Genomic DNA, 23,215 nt, shown 5'->3' on the forward strand with positions numbered 1-23,215 from the left:
TTTCGACGATTTCTTATAGTAATCGCAAAAAAACGAAAATGAAATTTTTTGCATATTTTTATTTAATTAAACTATTAAATTTATAGTAAACCATAAAAAATTAGATATGTGTACCTGGTATATACATATGCGGATACAGCTTTGCTTCGACGAGAACATGGATCAACCGATTTGAATGATAGTTAAAATTGATGATAGTTAAAAAAAATAGTTCGATTACAATTAAGCGGCAGGCCCATCGATTTTGACAATACAGTACAAAAAGTGGAAACAATGGTAATTTAGTTTTTGAGAGACTTGAGAGTCCGATTTGAATGATTCACAAAACATTTAATTGAGCATTGAAAAAATGAACAACTGTTAAAATTTTTGGTCTATTTCTTCGGAAATACAGTAAAAAAGTGGAAAAAATGCTATTTGATGGTCCAGAATAATAATTCAACATATGCACATCAAATTATCAGATATTTTATAGAGATTTGAATAATAAATACAAATTTTGTTTGCACACCAACTGCGACGTGTCGCCATCAAATCGGCTATGCAGAGAAAATTTTCATAATTTTCCAAAAATTTCATAGTTCTCATTTTTTGTTCAAAGTTATCCAATTACTAAGACTTTTGAAAATATTAAAGTATAGTAAGTGAGTTTCAAGCAATTTGTCTTAAGGCACGATGCACATTTAGTTGTGTTTAAATAACATTTTTACATTCGTTTGTCTTACACACACAATATGCATCGCATTCATCGTAGCGTTAGTTAGCTCTGCGTATGACAAAAAGCTTCGGCCGCTCAGATATGATTGATGAAAAAGCACCACAAGTAAAAAGAAATGACACATTTTTTTTCAACAAGGCCAACCGCAAATACGCTGCGGAATTGATATTGTTAAAAAAATATATTTTTGATGGTGCTTGTGAATGTTGATTTATGACAGTGCATTTTATAAATAACAAATAAATTTGAATATAAAATATTTCAGTTTTTGGAACGTTATATTTATTAAAAAATGAGAAGTGCTCACAGGCTTGACATAATTTATTTTGTATACATTTTTTGACACTCGTTGATTACAATATTTCACGGCTTTTATTTTCGATATTCCTACTATTTAAATTTTCTTTATTTATGAATATGACTTCTCATAGAGCATTTTATGAATGAATTTGAATTTAATTTTTTTTTTAATTTGTTTGCCTGTTAAAAAGGACCGGCTGACAAATTTTTTAATAGAGAGCAAAAAAATACATTTCTACAAATATGAACTAGCTGGTTATTTTACTGAACATAGTCAGATACTGCTTTTTGTGACATAATATTTTTTGCGATATAATTGTTTCGGTTTTTATTATATAATTGTTTAAATTCAAAATGGACTTTCGTGCCCTACCCTATATGAAATATAAATCAAAATATATATCTACATTTTATATGTATAAACAAAGTTTAGTTGCTAGTATATTAATTAAATATATGATAATAGTGCATCTGATAAGACAATTGAGATTTATTTCTTAAATATCTAGTAGTTAAGTAAAATTTTCCGTTCCGCCATATTATATGCTGTGATATAATTGGTTCGGTTTTCATGATATAATTACTCAAATTCAAATTGGACCTTTGTACCCTGCCCTACCCTATATTTTCTTTATTTATTCATTTAATTATTTTACAAGTCAGTATAATAATATTTAATATAATTATATATGATAGTATTAATATTATAAATGATAATAAGGCTCATGTCAATATGAAATATAATCGATGAAAGAGTTTTATTTTTGGACACAACAAATAGTTCAATATTTAAATAAATTATTTCGTAAGAAAACAAATGGTTTACTATTTTGATAATTATTTTAAATAATGTTGAGTTTTTATGTCATGATTATTAATTTATAAAATTATATTACACTCGCTAGTTTCAAACTTATATTTAAATCGATAACATAAAAAACATTTCGTTCTCAGTATTCGTAATATTAGAAGCGTTTTCTGTAAAATAACACGTTTCCACATTTCTTTGGTGGATCAATAATTATGCGTGTATAATATTACTAGGTATAATGTTAATTTAAGTATAGGTTACACAGAGGAAAAATTCTTATTCAACGACGTAATAACTTGATTTACACATTCGGTAGAGATATAAAATATTATTAAATTAATTTACTACCATATTACAATGACAAATTAATATAATCATATTAATGCGAACGGTCAATTTATAATAAGAAAAATTACAATGGTTTGCACTTAACTTACACTTTTATGAAAATAGTACTAATGCAAATACAGTTACGTCTTAAATATATTGATTTATTAAAATATTAAAATGATCAAAAACTAAGATTTTTTTAAAATTATAATGGCTTTCTAATGTGACTCTTGTTGTCCCAATCATTACTAATTGAATGTTCTTTACATCATTCAAATCGGATACTCCGTTCTCTCAAAAAGTCGATTTCTATTTTTTTCACTCTTTGCTCCGTATCTCCGAAACGTCTGGACCTGCCTTTGCCAAAAACTAATCAGTTCTTTTCCCTATCAATAGGAATCGAATGCTGGAAATTTGTATCATACATACATACACACACACATCCATTTTTTCTGAGGTATGCCAAAATATTCAGAAACCTTCAAAACGTCGAGAAATGTAAAAATTTTCAATTCCGATTTTCGGCCCATTACAATAACTTACCCCACGGGAAGTTAATAATTCTTATATTTAATATAGAAAATCTACAATAAGAATTAAATTAGGTTACATCAAATTTATATTCCAATAAACCTGAATAAAAATAATTGTTGTGAATAATACATTGTACGAGTACATAATTATTATATTCAATAATATATATTACTACATACGTATTAATTATATAACCATACTTCACAATATTTATTTTTATCGCAAATTTTTTATACGATCTAAAAAACTGTTAGAAAATACATTAGTTATTTTATATGAAATATGTTTGTTTTAAAATGCATAGAATAAATCATTTTTGCACTTCTTAAAATTTTTATTAGGTTTTTATTTAATTTTATTAAGTTTCTATTTATATTGATATAATACTTCTGATAGAAATAGGTGAATAAAATAATGTTAATAAATGATATCAATAAGAGCTAAATAGTAGTCATTTTCTTCTTTATTCATATAAAATTACTGCTACTACAAATACTCACCTGAAGTATTTATAATTTTTTAATACCAATTTTTCTTTTTTTTGCAGGCATGCTGTGACAGAAACTTTATAATTATCTTTGCGATCACTGCCAATAACGTGAAGAACACAAATTACTTTGAATTTGAATATAAACTACGTGTGAATACCATAAAATAATGTGAACTTTAAAATATAGTGTTTGTGCAGAAAATTAGTTACTAAGTGTTTAGTGTGTGATTGTTCAAGATGTACCGGCTCCTAGTTTTCGTGATTTTAAGCATTCCTTTTGTTCTTGCACAGGACTGGTCCGACGACGGAGATGACGATGATCCAGGTAGGCTTGGAAATTTATATAAATCCGATGAAAATAATCTTTTATTGCTCACTTTATAAAAAAATGATGTCATAACTTCATGAAATCTCTCGGAAAAATTGACAGACAAAACTTCCCTGAACCTAACCAAAAGAACTGTACTTCAAATGCATTCTTATATATCTTATTTTATATTAGGTGTATGATGTGACATAGAAAGATGATTTAATACAAATTCAAAGAAGCGTTGAAAATATATTTCAAATATTTTTAATACATCTACATATTGATTTGTGTTTCATTCTGGTCACTTCAGCATTTTGTTGGCAATTATAAGCTATAATTTAGAATTTACGTTTTTAAAACATTTATTTAATCAACATACTAGATATTGTCTATAATTTTTATTATCAAAAAAAAAAACAGATAGCAAAGATTCGGATTTTTAAATTGATTTACTAATTGAATAAACGCGATATACTTTTAATATATTTTATATTATATTACAACTTTATAAAAATATCATATAATTTTCCCAAATATATATAAATTTTAGGTATCTAGTGAACCAACTCAATTGAAATTAAATGACATATGTAAAAAGTTGCATTTAGATTTTTATTAAAAATGATTAAATAGCGATCAGAAACAAAATATTGAAATAAGTTATTGAGCTGATTTTTGTCGTGATGGAGATGGAGGCATAGACTTTATATTACATAGCAATTTAAGGTCTATGGATGGAGGTCACCCCAGTAGGTTACTTCATTTTACTGTATTAAATTTTCTAATAGCTAATGGTTCTAATATGGGAATTTATGCAGAGTTATTGTAGTTAATAATTTCATCGTGATGAATTCCACTTAATTCTCATCATATTAATCATTATCATATTTTTCACTAGATCATTGTGTTGAGAACTTCAGAATTTTTGACGCTTTTAGAATTAAAACGCATTATAAGGTTTTACTCTTTTTTGTGATATCTCGTTGTCTAAATCCCATTTTTTTATATATCTTTGCAAATAAAGTGCTTATATGTAAGTATTGTGATAAAATTACAATGTGATTGGCTTCCATACTGACTTAAAGGTGTACAGCTAAAGCATGATTTGTTCAATTTATTTTTGAATCGTAATGCATAATTAACTGAATCATTAAAATAATAAATTAACTTACGAGTGATTAGAAGTATTCCGAGCTGCTTTTTTACACATAATTGAAAACAAAGGAACACGTTAACTCGGAGTATTTTCTAATGGTAAATTTTCAAAAATCAACAATTTTTATAATTGAGCCAGTTTGCGTAGCATTTTAATAGTTTAGTATGTTCATCAAGAACAAGTACTCTATCATTATACTAAGTAAATCATCTAATTTTAATTTTAACAAACGTCAACAAAATACTACTCATTTTCATAAATGTTTTGCTTTAAACATGAATAAAAATATATACCTATTCTAATACTACTGCCTGATTTTACATAGTTATAAGCTTGTGTATTATAAAGGTGTAGATTTATTAAAAAGTGCATTAAGCGCTATTATGAAAAGGCCACCAAACTGACGTTGAATAGCGCTTCCGGATAATCGCTGTCCGTACAATCACTCGTCCTAATTGCATTTGTGATTTTCAACGTGCCATAATTATATTAGTTTGGAAATAAAAAGGCGATTTTAGAGCTATGCGAGGATTCATAATGACAATGCGACTCCGACGGGCCGGAATTCGGCACGATTTCCGAGGCGGCAGAAGCATCTGTCGCCAGAACCCAGTTCGTTGGTTCGGTCGCCGAACGTTCGCCGTTCAGCGTGTTGTGTGCTTTAATTAAAATGAAAAATGGCACGCGTTCGCGTATATATCCGGGACCCGGATTTGACTGAAAATGTAATTAAATTATTTTGTTTTATTCCACATCAGGTGATGGAACAGAGATGGAAAAAGACGGAAATTAATGGGTTAGGCCATTTGTGTGTCGCGATTGTTCTGTTGCCTGATTCTATTGTAATACGTGATTATCATACGAATTGGTTTGTGCAACCGTGTTATGCGCTTGAATCGTGCGCCATATTTAGCCTGCACATGAATTCATTTAAATTTTAGTTTATATGTTTAAGCAGTTCGTTACAGCGTTCAGGACATATAAGCTCAATGATTAGGATTGAATTTTTTTACACAAATCAAGTAAAGTATTGTTAATTATAGGTTCTAGGCACGCGCAAGTAAGAGGTTAAAACGACTGAAACTAAATGAGAGGTCTCGGGTTTAATACCACTTAAAACAGCTTGCTGTCAAGCAGTAGTGACAACAGATTTTACTTGAAAATATGCTCACTTGAACCTGTAGGCCACCGTGCGGAATTAGAAGTTGCGATATATGGGAAATAATTTAAGAATTTTGAGACCTTTCTAACCATGTATAACACTTCATATGTTTTCTCTACATAAATATCTAAACCGTAAGACCACTAGATGGGCCACTCGTTACAAATAAAAAAGTGAAAATAGCTCTAATCTCATATTGCTGCGTCAATAAAATATCGGCGATATTTCTGAATTTGTAACGATAATTTATTACACATAGATCCGACAACTATTTGGGTTGTCTTCTATAGAATCGACCAGTTAATTGTGTGAATCGAGTGAGCTTCGTGCGTTTGAAAAAAACAAATGTTTATGACATTTTGTAAAGTTTTATAATTAACGAAATTTAATTATTTTTATTATTTACATGGAAATATCTTTTTATATATTTATGTCTATAACATATTACGTCAAATAAGCCCAACAGCTTGTAGAACTCAAGTTCTGATACCTGTTAAAAAATTGTAGGTTCTACATTCTATATATATATATATGGGCAATCGCAATTAAATAATTGTAATGTTGTTCTTGGACAATAGCAAAATTTTTGACTCTGCTGAAAATTTGAAAAAGATTAATAAGTAAAACTATTGGGGTGTGTGGCATCGTGGTTTAAGGCAAATTGCTGGAACTTCACGTACCGTAACAAAATGTTTGAGGAATAGAATGTTTTCAAATAGATTATTATAAATATTGTAACATTGTCTAATATTTTATAATTATATAAACTGAATTGCAAAGTTTAAATTATTTGTTTAAAGTATATTAGAACTTTAGTCAGAATTGAACATAAAAGCTGAATTATTTTCGATATACAAAAAAAAAATTGAAACAATTTTTTTTTTTGGATCAATTATTTTGTTAAAACAATCAGAAAGTTCTTTGAATCATTCAAATCGGTTGCTTCGTTCTCTCAAAAACTCAATTTCTATTTTCTGCACTCTTTGCTCCGAAACGGTTGGATCTGCCTTTGCCAAAAACTAATCAGCACATCTTCCAATCAATAGGAATCGAATGTTTTTTTGAACCATTCAAATCGGTTGATCCGTGCGCCCGAAAACGTGGGCGAAAAATTGTATCCATACATACACACACGCGCGCGCGCATCAATTTTTCCTGAGGTATGCCAAAATGTTCAGAAACCTTCAAAACGTCGAGAAATGTAAAAAAATTTAATTTCGATTCCCTACGAGAAGTTAAAAAAAATTCTAAAAATTACAGAAATCAATATTTTTAATGATTATTAATGAATTAAACATTAAATTCGGTGAGACGCGTGCAATTGTCAAAAAGTAGTATTTGAAAACTACTGCCTGATAATATAATTATTAGTTAATGCATTGAAATGGTTTAGATTTTTAAGCATATATTCATATTATTTATTCCAATTTTGTTTGAGTACATAATATCTAATTAGTTTTGATTGCTCTCGTTACTTGTATGGATTCTAGAGATATATTATGCTTAGGAAAAGATCGATTCGATAAGTAGGAATAATCCTATTAAGGCTTATTATCCAAAAAGCACGGCCAATTGAATGACAAGTTCTAATCAAGTAATATATCAATATTAGTGAATAATAATAAAATATTATTCACTAATCAGTTGTTGAACATTATTACAGGTAAAAGCATTTTATTTGAAATTTGAGATTTTTCAGTCACTTTGAGGTAATAATTATATTCATTATTTAAATTAGGCAAAATTAATATAGAATTGAAAGCATTACAAGTTTAAACAAGTATAGTTTATATGAATTTCTAAATACATTGTATCATTATTTGATATTCTAATTTTGAGCAATATTAAATGATACTTGTAAAATCAATATTTAGTGTTCGAAAGCTTTCAATGCAATATTTGCCTATAATAAGACTATGGAAAATTGGATAAAATTCTAAAACGTTTATAAGTTTTGAAAACTAAAACTAATTTATTTAGATGATTTCATTATATTTAGTTGAATTGTTAATTTCATTTAATTAGATTAATGTATTTGCAATTTTTATAATTTTTTTATATTATGAATATTAATTAGAACTTAAAGTCCTATAAACTGTTATACTGATTTGACTTATACTATTCTTAATACTAGTCCACAGATGGCAACACAAACAGTTGTCCCATCTATTTGTGATGAATTATTATTACAATATCTATATTAGGGCAAATATTTATTAATACAACAATGCCGAATTAGGGATATTTTTACATGGAAACTTATTACTACCAATATTTTCAAGTAAAAACCTTGTCACGAACCCGGGACTTTTGTTTCAGGTTCAGTCGGGTACTCACGTACAGCTAGTCTTACAACTCTTAAATGTATGATATAATATATATTATGGCCATTTTGTATTCGCCAAGTACCAATAAGTAGCATACGAATATTTTTTTATATTATCAGAGCATAGTATGTTTTGACTAATCTTACAGTTTTCTCTGTAAATTTCTTTGGCATCAAACACAACGAAAATCAAAACTATCATATCAAGAGTTAGGGAACTTTATTAGCTCATCGGAGATAATTTAATATTAGCACTCGAAAATAAAATCTTGATTTATAAAACCATAACGATTCCTATCTAGTCATGCAGAAAAGAGCATAGGACCACCAACTCTAGCAAATCTAATGTGGCATTGGTAAAGCGGACCCTATCAACACTATACTCTGCAGTATAATCTGAATGTGGTATATATTAAATACTTTTTAAAAACATGATCCACTTACAAATCATCATCACAAATTACAAAATCACCCCCAATTCACCGTTGCTTCTCTGCTCCTTTAACCAGAATTTAGAAGACTTAAAAAATTATGGCCTATTAACTTACAGATAAATACTATCTATAATTATATTTAATCAATGTTAATTAAAACTAGCTGTAAGTAGAATTCTGTCTTAAGGCAATTAGGGCATCGTGCCTTCAAGCTGCTGGAACGATTGCCGTTTTTGAAAAAAAATTACTTAAAAAAATTAGATTTTTGAAAAACTATAAATTTGACAAAAAATTACTTTTTTTTAAATACAATTTTTTTTTGAGAACATACATTTTTTTTTGAAAAAAAAAATGTTTTTTCATTTTGACATATTTTGGAAATTCTGAATTTTTTTTTCAAAGTAATCGTACTGCTTGAACTGCATAGAGACGAAATGTCAAAACGCGTAAATGCCGCGCCGCCGTCCAACGGATAAGCATTGGTACGGAACCCATAGAAATGTGAAAAAAATTATACTTATTGTTAAAATCTCTATAAAATATCTGATAATTTGACGTACATATGTCTAATAATCATTTTTGACCGCCAAATAGCATTTTTTTTTTTACTTTTTTCGTTCGATCTCCGAAACCGCTAAACCTGCCTCCATGAAAATTTGATCAATTCTTCATCTTATCAATACAAGTAAAATGTTTTTTGAATTCTTAAAATCGGACGCTTCGTTCTCTTAAAAACTGAATTACCATCGGCTAGACCTGCCTTTGCCAAAAACTAATCAGCACGTCTCCTTATCAATACGAATCGAATGTTTCAAATCGCTTCATCCGTGTTCCCGAAATCGTCGACGAAAATTTGTATCCACACACACACATACAAGCACATACACACATACTAATTCCATTTTTCCTAAGGTATGCCAAAATGTGCAGAAGGTTTTGAAACGTAAAGATATATAAAAATTTTCATTTTCGATTTTTTTGCGATTACTATAACTTGCCCTACGGGAAGTTAACTAGATTTTTTAACATTTATCAAAGTTTGTAAAAACCTTCATGTTTGCAAAGTTCAAACTTAAAGGAAAAGCCCAGTTCTAATACACGATAGATCAAATGTATGAGCACTTTACGAACCATCCATTGAATTCGCTTCTAATGGCAGCAGTTGGCTGGTGCCGCCGCCGCCGCCGCCGCCGCAGAGGCCTCACTCGGCGTCATAACTAGTCCGTGGAAACACGAACGGTGTGTATCAATATTTAACCATTCGGCTAACGCTCGGCGTTGCGTCAAGTCCAAGGCAGTATAGCGTTCGGTCTAAAGGTTGTTTCTCCGTTTAATCCCCCTGCGCTTACATTATGAATGGCCGTTTACTGGAGACGGTAAACGGCTGCGAATGAAGCAATTGCTTGATCATAAAACGTTTAGCGTTCGTGTGCGTCCTATATATGTATTATTATGGGATCCGGGCATGCACCACCACCACATGCGGTTGAATTGCTTGTTAAGTGCCAGTCGAACAGATGTATGGCATGATAGTTGCACTAGTTTGGTTAATGTTCGGAGTCGGTAATGATTTTAATTTATAATGACCATTTTGTATCGTTTCATTTTCATTTAGAATGTAATGGTTAGTAATTATAACTTTCTATAAACTTACATGACGTTTTTATGTTGAAATCCAAGAATAAGGTTGCAATAAGTGATAAATAAGTTGGTACTGGTATTTTGCCTTGAGGCAAGTTACATGAACTTCTCGATATGTGTAGATAATCGACTTAATCAATAAGAAATAAACTAATTTATGAGTGATTAAAAGAATTTCGAGTGGATTTGTTATACATAATTGAAAACGAACGAATACATTAACAAGTAGTATTTTCTACAAGCAAATATTCAAAAATCCATAATGTTTATAATTCATGTTCATTGAGACCAAGTACTCTATCGTTATACCAAGTAAATCTAATTTCAATTTTAGCTAACGTCAGAAAAACTACTAATTTTCTCAAACTATAATGAATTTTTAAAATTAAACTACTTGTAGTAAGACCGTAATAATACAGTAAGTTCTATAAGACCATGATACATATCGCTAAAAAAAGTTCCATAAAAATCGGCTTATATTTTTTTTTAACAGTCAATTACAAGAAAATGGTTCCGTAGATTTTCACCTGAAACTAATCAGCATCAATCCCAACTAATATCTTTCGAACAGTTTTTAAATTTTTAAAATCGAGCTTAATTATGGACGAAAAGTTTACCACTTTTTTTTTTAATTATAAAGAAGCGGCTTGGAAAATCGTCGCTGAAGGGTATTCGATAATTTTTTTTAACTAAAACATCTGATGTAACCGTCGCCGTAAAATTATAAAATATCATTTCATATAACGGTCAGGAGAAATTTTGTTAATCCCGTAAATAGGGAACGATTCTGCCCAGGTTCCACGGCTCATATAATTAGGTTATAAAACAAGTCAATAAAATGTATTCCGTCGGGCCTGAAATTGGGATAAATATTGAGTCTAGTATTAACAGTCAAAGAAGAAGGACGTATTTGTAATATAGAATTAAATAAATTTAACGTGAATATAACAGGACTTTCATTTTCAAACATAATCACCGTGGAGATTTCACATTTCGCCGATTATAAAAGTTGCAGTCCACTCAAGAGCCATATTATCAGCATTGACGCCATAAATATCGCTCCAGGTATCTTAACCATAATGTTATGAGCTCTTTACGGTGACAAAAATAAGAAAAATCGGTTGTGTAATAACTGGTTTGGCAAATTTTGTTCTGGTGATTTTTCACTCAATGATGAAATACGCTGAGGTTGTCCAGATCCACAATCAATTCTGACTACATTCAACAAGTAACGAAATTAAAATACGCAGCCGAAAAAAAAGCCTAAATTGACAAACTGAAATGGCCATTTATACTATTATTGACTCACATATCTTTGCCAACTCGACGAAAATGATTGGAGCTTGTTTGGATTGTTTTGCCATATTCTCTATAAAGTCCTGACCTGGCCGCCTTCTGATTACTTTTTATTTTGATCTTAACTAAACTTTTTGAATGAAAATTCAATTATTATGATGATTTCAAATTGTACCTGTTTCAGTTTTTTGCTAATAAAAATCAAAAGTTTCATGAAAATGGAATGATGTGTGGAAGATGACAAGAAGCCATTAATCAATATAGACAATATTAGACAGATTATAGATTAAAGTTATTTAGTCCCATAAAAATATGTTTTCATTACAAAAAACCGCATTGACCAAGTTGACAATCCAATATTATACTTTCACACATATTTTCCACAATTATTCTAACATCAATTTTTATGGTAGAGTAAGAATGCAAAAAATGCGATCTGAGTTATCTTCAGTTAGAATGTAGATCGCACACCTTGCACACTTACATTTACAATATTGTTGTAATGAAATTATGCTTTGACGATATTTGATTAATAGATTTTGTAAAACGCTTTACTTTAATTAACATTTGGTGTCAAACATATCCACATATCCCGTAGATTTAGAATTCGTTATTTAATGCGTGATTAAATACAGGATATTTCAAACGAATTAATAATTAAAACTAAACCTATGGTGCGTGTATATAAATTAATCATAAATCATCATGTTATGAATAATTAGCTATTTGAATCTATAAACGCAAACTGGTGCACCATTTGACGTGCGTGAAATGAAAATATATATTCACAACCAATATCTCTATCATAAATAATATTTCACTTATTTTCATATCCAGTGAGGGAACGTTTGTGAAGCAATTATTGGACGTTATTGTGTGCACAGATCTATATGACGCTGGTTGAATATAACCGCTCATAAAAATTCAATAAATATTATTTCATAATGGATTTATAGGAAAAACATGGTAAAATAATTGCTCCGGGTTTTGTACTATGAGGCATTGATAGTTGAAAATAAATTGCCATTATATACCAAAGCAATTATAGTCATGTGAATAATTGGGTGTAAGTATTTCAAACCATATTATCTATAATTCATATTTGCGGTCTCGGATTATAGAATCTTCGAATTCTAAATTACAATTTACAGAATTAAATTAAATAAATAAATATTTTCTTAGTTCAACAATACCTATTTTGAATTTAAATTATTCAATAAACTGCAAAACTTGTACTCGTAGCTGCAAAAATTAAATGTTGAAATATATCACGTTGTCACGTACTTCTTTTTTTTGCCTTCAATAAAATAATATTTAAAGAATTGTTATAAGGATAAAAATGTATATTATACAGTACCCGTATCAAAATTCTGGTAACGATTATCATATAACATGCATTTCTTATAAGATACCTTTTACCATATTCACGTATGCCTAAACATTAATTTCTATGTTGTACGCCTTTTAACTGACTATATAGTACGCCTAATACGCCTACAACGCCTAATACGCCTAATACGCCCAATATTATTTCTTATCTTACTATCTATAATTTTTCTTACCGAGAATCGAACCCGAGCCCTCTGCGTGAGAGACAGCGACCTTAACCACTAGACTATCGTAGCGCTGCGATTGATCGCCTTTTCCGCGTGTCGTCGCGTCACCTTAGTATTAATAACTTAATTAATAGGTAAAGGTATCGCGGAAGAACAGTGCGTCCCTCAATATATTATTTGTGGGGGACCCAATAGAGTAGTGGTCAAGGCGCTCTACTACTACGCGGTGGTCCCGGGTTCAATTCCCGATGCGGGCGATAGACAATAGAGTATACGGTAGACACAATAGATAATAGATAAGAGTAAAATGTAGCGTGTAAACGGTAAATGTAAGGTGTGTAAGGGGTAAAAAGATATGTAGAGTGTATATTATATATAATAGATTAATAGCGAATATTGATAAAGCGGTCATAGAATTATATATACATGTAGGAACTGATGGTCTTAGGTATCATACGGTATGATTAGATAGGTAATAATTAGATTTAAGTGCCTTAACGTATTGTGAAAGATCTTGAGTACTTTCATATAAAAAAAGAGTGCACGTAAGGTTTATACGCGATTGAAGTAAAACTTATTTGCTGCTGTACAAGATGGCATTTAAGTAAAAATAAATACAAATATAACAATTTTGAATAATGTTTATTAGTAATATGGTAATACTCGTGATGCACATATTTATTAGTGTCAACACATTTATCTAATATATATATATATATATATATATATACTCGTATATATATATATATATATATATATATATATATTATATATATATATATAAGTATGGCTTTATACTTCAAATATGATATGATCGGTTTGTTATTGTAATTAGCATTTAGAAATCAACCTTCATTAGAGACATGAAGTAATTTCTGATTAATAACTTCTATAATATTCGTTTACACAGTGGATTATGATAAAAACGCTTAAACAAATATTTTTTTGACTTGCACTCATCATCATATAATTTTTGTGTTCGAAGAACTTCATGTAATTAAAATTAACTGAAATTATATATCAATTTATTAGTAGTTACAGTCACGTAAAGCCAGTTGTAGATTTCCTTGGTCCAAACTTTTTAACAATGGGTAGAATCCTATCAACTCCTTAGCTTGGGCAGAGCAGTAAGTTGTAATATAAATGATAAAAACTGGCTGTACATTCATTGACTGCATGTATTTTTTTTTTTACTTTTTCGCTGGCGATATAATCTCATTCTTTGAATAGCTGTAATATCTGTCTTGCCTAAAACATATTTTTCATTTTAATGACTTGAAAGATTTATAGGAACGATTTCTCATAATAATAACTGTTGGTTCCTTAAAAGCAATGCGATTTACAGATTGTGTTAATATAGAGCGTTGATTCAAGGCAGTAATGGAAACATGTTAAAAGAAACATTCCTTATATTTCTCCCTTTAAACCCTTCTAACATTTAATGTTCTCAGTTTAGTTTAGGTGTTTTGGTGACTGTTACTACCGTAACCTGACACAACCGTATCCAGTCTTCCCTACTAGAATACTTTGCCAAAAATGTTCGAAACTAATCGAAAATAAAATCAATAGATGCATGTTTAGATTTACCTACAACTAGGCGATAATGGATAAGATTTTTAAATTATAGCATTGGCTTTGTATTATGTTACTTTATCTTTAAATACTAATGTTTTACTGATGCATTTTTGAAGGCTATAAAACCGCATGGAGAAATAAATTGGTTAATAACACACAGAATAAAACGCAATTTCGGTTAAATTTTCTGGCTGTATTCAAGGGAGTTAAGGTTAGATTGAAACTTACTGAAACCCTTATTTACCATCTGCCTAAGGCGGCAAAGGGCGTCCCAACATGTCACATGTTTGCGAATACATGCGAGTGGTCACAGCATATGATTGTGGTTTCGTATTCGCATCATAAGCGGTTAATTTATTAAGCAAACACCCTGTTCGCTTTTTGTTCTGAGAATACTATTTAACCCGTTAGTACTATGGTAGTGCGAATACTATTTCATGAGTTAGTATGGTAGAGAAATCTATGAAGAGTTATGTGAGAGTAACTTATCTTAACTGGAAATGAAAATATATTATATTATTTAAAATGTGTATTTTTTAATTTTATCTTTTATTTTTACTAGTTACACAAAATTAAATTTATAATTTGAGAACCTTTTTGATTTCATATTATTTACACTACACTTTTGATTAAGAATTTGGATATTTTAGATGTTATATATATATTTGAATAAAAATGTCTTTTATTACTTGTACAGATTATCCCAGAACTTGACGCCAAGACGAAGCAGGTTTAGTATTGGCCTTAACTGTCCTGAAACAATACAGAAACAAATTTTCTTACGTTGTTTGGAAATTATGAGCTTTAAGTGCAAGGTAGAGGTTGGTGTAATTAGTAAATTTTTTTAACGTAGGGTCTCTTAAAGTCGATTTGGGCGATTCTGTAGTTCTAAAAATGTCAAATACGGTTACAGTTTCAAAGTTTAAATAAAACAAATAATCAAAATTAACCACAATAACCGAAAATGGTCGTGATTTTACCAATGCACTAGGTTTCATTTGAAAACTCATATTTTCCAAATAACTTGAGGTAACTTTTTTATCCTGGGACACCTTTTTATATATAGCATTACTGCATATTGTATATACTACTTAATATATACAATTTTTAGGATATTTGTTAAACATTTTTAACTTCGAGTAGTGTAAGTTATATATTCGCAAAAAAATCGAAAATGAAAATTTGTATATATATATAATTTCACATTTCGGACGTTTCTGAACATTTTGGCATACCTTAGAAAAAATGGATGTTTGTGTGTGTGTGTATGTGCGGATACAATTTTTCGTCGGCGATTTCGGGAACACGATTCCACCAATTTCAATTAGTTAAAAAACATTCGATTGCTGTTGATAAGGAGACGTGCTGATTAGTTTTTGGCATAGACAGGTCTAGCCGTTTCGAAATTACGGGTCAAAAAGTGCCACAAACGTTAACTCCGTTTTCAAGAGAACGGAGCGTCCAATTTTAATAATTCAAAAAACATTTTACTTGTATTGACAAAATAAAGAACTGATTATATTTTTATGAAGGTAGGTCTAGTGGTTTCGGAGATCTAATGCAAAAAGTAAAAATGCTATTTGGCGGTCAAAAATGACCATTAGACATATGCACATCAAATTATCAGATATTATATAGAGATTTTAACAATAAGTATAAATTTGTCTACATTCCTATGGTTCCATACCAATTTTATCAGTTAGACGGCGACTCGGCGCTCACGTGATTCGATATTTTGTTTTTATGCCTTTAATGCAGTACGATTGCTTTGAGAAAAAGTTCAGAATTTCCAAAATATTTCAAACTAAAGCTTTTTTTTCTAAAAAAGTAATTTTTTGTCAAAAATTTATGGTTTTTCAAAAAACAAATTTTTCGAAGTAATTTTTTTTCAAAAATGTTAATCTTTTTTAAAAAAAAAATAATTTTTGGTACGGAAAGTTCCAGCAATTTACCTTAAGGCACGATGCCATGCGCCCCACTAGTTGGTTTTAATAATTCAACAGTAGAAAATGCGTTCTTTCTATTTTCAAATAATTAGAAAAATGTATAAATGTGTAAAAAATATCTTTGCAGATGGGATATCTTACAGGCCCAAAAGTTCAAAATTATAAATGCAAGTTACACTATGATAATGATATATTAATACTACTCGCCTATTATACTAATGTAGACGAAGTTCATTGATTTCTATAATTTTCACTTTATTATATTATAGTAGTCAAATACTAGATAAGCATAACATAATAATTGCATCCAAGAATTAAAAGGAACGTTCAAATATCCAACTCATATACATATTTGATAATTACTATATATTTATGTAGAATTCTGTACACAAATTCAATTAAATTTGAAACAAAGGCACAAAGGCTATCGGATAACAACACGGCTTTAACATTTTGTTGATTTATCATTTGCAAAGACTGATCAGAGGCAAACAGCCGAAACTAACTCGTTAACTCATCCAAATATCGACGTTCCTGTTTTCGGGTATATGAAAATATATGATATCCGCATTAGAATATGGTCCACGCTAGGGATGTTCATCGTTCAGAGGATAATCGAAAATAAAACATCTATTTTCATACTACAAAATAATATTTAAACATATTGTTTTTACAAGTAGTGTATCATATTGAAAACTTACAATAATAAATTAGAATATTTGAAACATTTAGAAATAAATTTAAGATTAATAATTTTGGAAAAACATATTTTCCATATTACATATTCATAAGATATAGTCATTTCCTCAGTTTATAATGTAATATATATGCTTTAAGATTTTTTTAAAATGGTCTGCTTTTCTAAACTTCTTTCGGGTTCTTACGAGGTGATGGATTTTAATATTCTTAGAATGCTTTCATTAATCAGAGTAAAATAAAATTATGATAATATGATTAAATTGTTAAGAAAACATAAGCAATGGAAGTTCTATAAGTCCAATAATATGAATATTTGCAGTGCTAGAGGCTTTTTTAGGTTCTACTCTTCGCATTGTTTGTGAATTTTGCAACTATTAATATTCGACGATACACTTTTTAATAAGATAATAATCAATTTTCTTCTTGTTAAACGCAATTTTTGAAGAAATAGTCAAATTGTACACTGATATAGTTGATACCAAGGTTAGCTGTTGGATTACTGAGGAAGCTAATTGCAAAACTTGTTAAGTTGATCTGTTAATAGCATTGCAAATCGCTATTATCTGTTCCTCATTAGAGGAAGTTTTTAAGCATTTTTTTGTATGCCTTACAACCTTTGTAGTTGGTTGAGTGGTTCTCACAACTTTTTCAGTTTCTGACAAAAAGGTGACGTTTTAAAAAGCATTCAACATTAAAAATATTAATTCAGATTTTGTAACTAGTATTAGGATGTTTAACTATGTCAGAACCAGCGTGGATCACTAATCCATATGGTGCAATAGAAGAAATAAAAATTATTTAATAATTAAAACTACAAGAACTGATTAAAATAATTATGTACAATGAACTAGTAACTGAAAATTAATGATATCTTTTTTATAGTCATTAACTAAGAAATTTAAAAATAAAGATTACCGAACTGTTGTCAAATGCGGATAATTTTACATCAAAACATCAGATTCATCCTGTTTATTGAAATTGCACTTATTGCTTACTTTATTTTTTAATTAAATCAATAGAAGCACCATTAAGTAGCGTTTTTATACTAAATAGTTATCATTATTTCTTTATTTTGAAATTAATAAAAAAACTATATCAGTGGTAAATAGGGGGTCCAATGAGAAGCGAAAAACATCGCAATGGGTTCATGACACAAGAGTTTGGGAACCTATGCTTTATATGATTTGATATTATAAGACCAGATCGAAGTTCACTACAATTGTAATTTTTGTAGAACAGTTGCAGCCCTCAGTTCATGCTGTAGTTATATTATATGAATGGTACAATTATTACTGAAATATAGCATTTGCTAATGCAGCATAACAATGCAAATCATTTACTTGTCGCCCATTTCCGAACTACCGTGTTTAATTATATGTAAATTATTATTACAGCTCATAGTATTAGGTTGGACTAACATGTGCGTACATTTGAAGTGCGTGTGAAACAATCGAATTGTAAATAAAACATAATACTCTTGCACGAGTAGCTAAACAAATAATTGCAAATGGTCATGGCATGTGTGGTATGTGATTTTTTAAGGGCTATAGATTACCTAGTTCGAAAACCCGAAAAAGTGAACACAACATACATTTTCAATAGGAATTATCATGTTTTGTAGAATGATTTTTGTTAATCAATTAATTTTCGGTGGAATTATGAATATATTGCTTTGATTAAACTACGGTAAATTTTTATGGGAATAAATTAATTTGTGTTTATGTATCTGAAATAGAGATTCGTATTGCCAATAATGGTTAATCCCAGGCAATATACGGAATACATTACGTAATTATCAAATAGTTTCAATCTTTGATTTTTTTCTTCCTAAGGTTATGTTTCAAGCCATACTGAATCGACCAACTTTGGAAAAAGGATGTAGTGTTTGTGAGTTGATTTTCGATTTTTCGTTAACGTTGACCGGTTTAAAAAATTTAAAAGCCATTCGATGTGGACTTACAACCAAACCGTTTCTTTGTAAACTGCAGTAAAATGTTTTTTTTTTGTCAAAGTTTCATGAAGACAAAATTCATGCTTTATACAAACATGCTAATTTAGGAATATTGAGCTACGATTTCAGAGCATACAAGCACGTGTTTCAGCACTATTAACATAATTAGATATTATAAGTTTTAAATATAATTGAAATATGCATTGATTAGTTCTGAGCGCAAGAAGAAGCGAAAGCTTTATTTTTTATATAAGCTTACAGCTAGTTATTCATATATTTAAATCGAATTTCAAGCATTATATTTATATATATTCATGCATTTAGATGCATAGAACCAGTAGACTTCTTAACACGTTTTTTGATGATTTTTAATTGCACTTTTATTCCATTATCCAATTAAGTATGAAATGCAAATTGATATACATATTTGATTCTTCATATTGAAACTATCTTTTATATTTATTCGAAATAAAATCAATAACTAACATCAATTGAAAGTCAAACTTTTATTTAAACTTCGACCAATTTGCAATTTTGTTATTAGCATATTTAATAAAATATCCTATATATATATATATATATATATATATATATATATATATATATGTGTGTGTGTGTGTATGTATATAGAGTACGATGAATTTTAATTGCTTTAATAAATGTTCATTGGTAATCAGCATGTACATCATTATTTAAGGAAGTACCAGATGACTTGCCCTTCATATCCAAATTGATTTATTAACCTGTTGTAATTATTATTAGTTTACTTAAAATATAGATTCGATAATTCCATATAATTTTTACAAGCAATTACGCATAATTAAAAACGAACGGACGCCTCAACTCGAAGTATTTTCTACAAGAAAATTTTCAAAAATCAATAATTTTTATAATTGAATCAGTTTCCATAAGACTTTAGTGGCTTAATATGTTCATTAAGACCAAGTACACTATCGTTTTACCAAGCAAATCATCTAATTTTAGCTTTAACAAAAAACTACTCATTTTCTCAAACTAAACTACTTGTCGTAAGGCCGTAATATTTCATTAAGTTCTATAAGATCATGATATATATCGCCAAAAAAAGTTCCATGAAAATCAGCTTGATTTTTTTTTTCAACAGTTAATTACAAAAAAACGGTAGATTTTCCACTAAAGCTAATCAGTATCATTCTCAACTAATATCTTTCGAACAGTTTTGGATTTGTTAAAGTCGATTCAGTAGTATGAGGTTAAAACGGACGAAAAGTTTAACATTTTTTTCCAAATTACAAAAAAACGGCTTGGCAGATCGTCGCACAAACGATAGTCCTCATTGAGATACATTAAATGGTTTTTAAATTTCTGACATCGGTTCAGGCGTTTTTAAGCAATCGTCGATGAAAGTTCTAACTTTGACAAACGCCAAAAAAACGATACTAATTTTTGCAAACTTTGACTAATTTATAAAGTTAACAACTTGTCGTAGGGCTGTAATATTATAGTATGTTCTATAGGACCATGGTATCTACCTTCAAAAAAATAATAATCAAAATTGCCGAAAAATATTTTTTAACACTTTATTACAAGAAAACAGCCCGGCCGATTATATAGTAATCAGCACGATTCCCAAAAATATCTTACGAACGGTTTTTGAATTTTCACTCTATTCAGAATTGCGGGCTGAAACGTAGACGAAAAAATTTCTCTTTTCTGCTATTTATAAAGAAACGGTTTGGCCGTCGCACAAAACTGACAAACAATAATCTTCATCGAGGTGCATCGAATGGCTTTTAAATTTTTGAAATCGGTCCAGCCGTTTTTTGAGAATACGTCGATTTACAGCACAAAATTTGTTCACATACACACCCACATACTTTTTCCAAATTTGGTCTCATTCCACTCAGAATCGTCTAGAAAACATAAAAGTAGCGAATCGGATTTTTTTTTATGAAAACATAAACTTCTCCTCCGGGAGGTTAATAAGAATTCAAATTACACTACATTCTAAATTCATTATACATCAATCAGACTATTATCAACTAATGCATAGAATATACCGGTGTAAAATTAACTGGCAGTAGACGTTATGCAAATTCTCTGCCAAAATTTCTTGTTTGGAACAATATATAATTCACTTTATTTTAGATAATCTGCAGGATTTATGCTGCAAGATTAACGAGACATGCCTAAACACCAACTACGGGTAAAGTGCAAATATATAATTAAGGAAGCCATGTTTACTTGCTAAGCAAAACCAATTAATATCACGTTTGTTTTGCACGCACGCAACATACACACTTGATACACGACAAACACTTCGGGCGGCTGCAATCAGAATCAATTCAATACGAAGTCTTATATAAGTTACATATTGGTGGAAATGTAATGCAGTAAATTACCTGTGAAATTCCAAGCTGTTCATATATAATGAGAATTTGCATAGTTGTGTAAGAAGTGTATTGATTACGATAATTTCAATTTATTGTTCAATTTTATTAGAACGTTTCAACCATTATGGTAATGATATTTTCCCTGAGGCAAGTTACATGAACTTCCCGATATGTGTAAATACTCGACTAAATCCATGATAAATAAATTATTTTTATGAGTGATTAAAAGTATTCCGAGTGGACGTTAAAGTGAAGTATTTTCTAAAAGCAAATGTTCAAAAATCAATAATTTTATAATTAAACCAGTTTCCGTAGGACTTAAATGGTTCAGTATGTTTATTAAGTACTCTATCGTTATACTAATTGTAAGTGAATCGTCTAATTTTCATTTTGACAAACGATAGTCCTCATTGAGGTACAGCAAATGACTTTCAAATTTCTGAACTTGGTTCAGGCGTTTTTGAGCATACGTCGATCAAAGGTCTAATTTCGATAAATGCCAAAAAATCAATACTAATTTTTGCAAACTTTGACGAGTTTTTATAGTTAAATGAGTTGTCGTAGGGACGTAATATTTCAGTATGATCTATAAGACTATGGTATCTACCTTAAAAAAAAATCATAAAAATCATCAAATTTTTTTTAACATTTCATTACAAGAAAACGGCCCGGCAGACCTTTACCAAATAAGCACGATTCCCAACCAATATCTTTCGAACTGTTTTTGAATTTTCAAAATCGGTTTAGAATTGCGGGCTAAAACGTGGACGAAAATTTATCAATTTTCTGCTATTTATAAAGAAACGGCATGACCGATCGTCAAACAAAACGCTAGTTTAATTCTATTTAGGACATGTAAACTAAACAACAGTTATGTGAACCAACTTAAGAAATTACTTTTGTAATGAATTTTGAAACATTGCCATATATCTCTTGATATTAATAGCTTAAGAATCAAGGTAAAGGCTTATTAAACATCTTTACCCTCTTTTTATTAAAAAAAATGTTGTTAAAAAGTTCTTAATTTTACTTGTTTTTGAGATATCAAAGGTAGACTTTTTACCCGCAAACTTCTAAGCTCCGCTCTACCCGATGTATATAATAATATATATACTTTTGAATAATTGATGTTAAAATTACTTTTGACGTTTCAGGAATTATTTGTATTATTTCGAATAGCTTTTAAGCCGTGTATTGAATCTAACTTGGTAATATCGCTTTATAAAATCAATGTGAAATATGTGAAATATGCAAAAATGGCTTTGACCTTTCGCTATAGAAGATTTTGCGTTTTTCAAGCAACATAAAATGAAAATGGCAACAATGACTTTTATGCGAGAAAATATGACACAGAAATCTGACAGCAGCATATGCATAAATACGGAGAATTGAAATGAGAAGAATGTCATAAAATGAAATGTAATGCAACTGAAATGCAATGTTGAAACATTTTGTCAAGAAGACGTGCTATGATTACAAAGGAAGGACTCAAATATTAAAAGTATGCTGAAAATAGTTATTTTTTTGCTTGTAATGAAAAATTGATTCAAATTGAGCTATTTTTCATCCGAGTTATTTATATATTGACCAATTTTTGACACTTGCTGT

Source organism: Ctenocephalides felis, unplaced genomic scaffold, assembly GCF_003426905.1.
Source record: "Ctenocephalides felis isolate EL2017-DRISC unplaced genomic scaffold, ASM342690v1 CF-g0.4_SCAFFOLD_01604, whole genome shotgun sequence".
Classification (NCBI taxonomy): domain Eukaryota; kingdom Metazoa; phylum Arthropoda; class Insecta; order Siphonaptera; family Pulicidae; genus Ctenocephalides; species Ctenocephalides felis.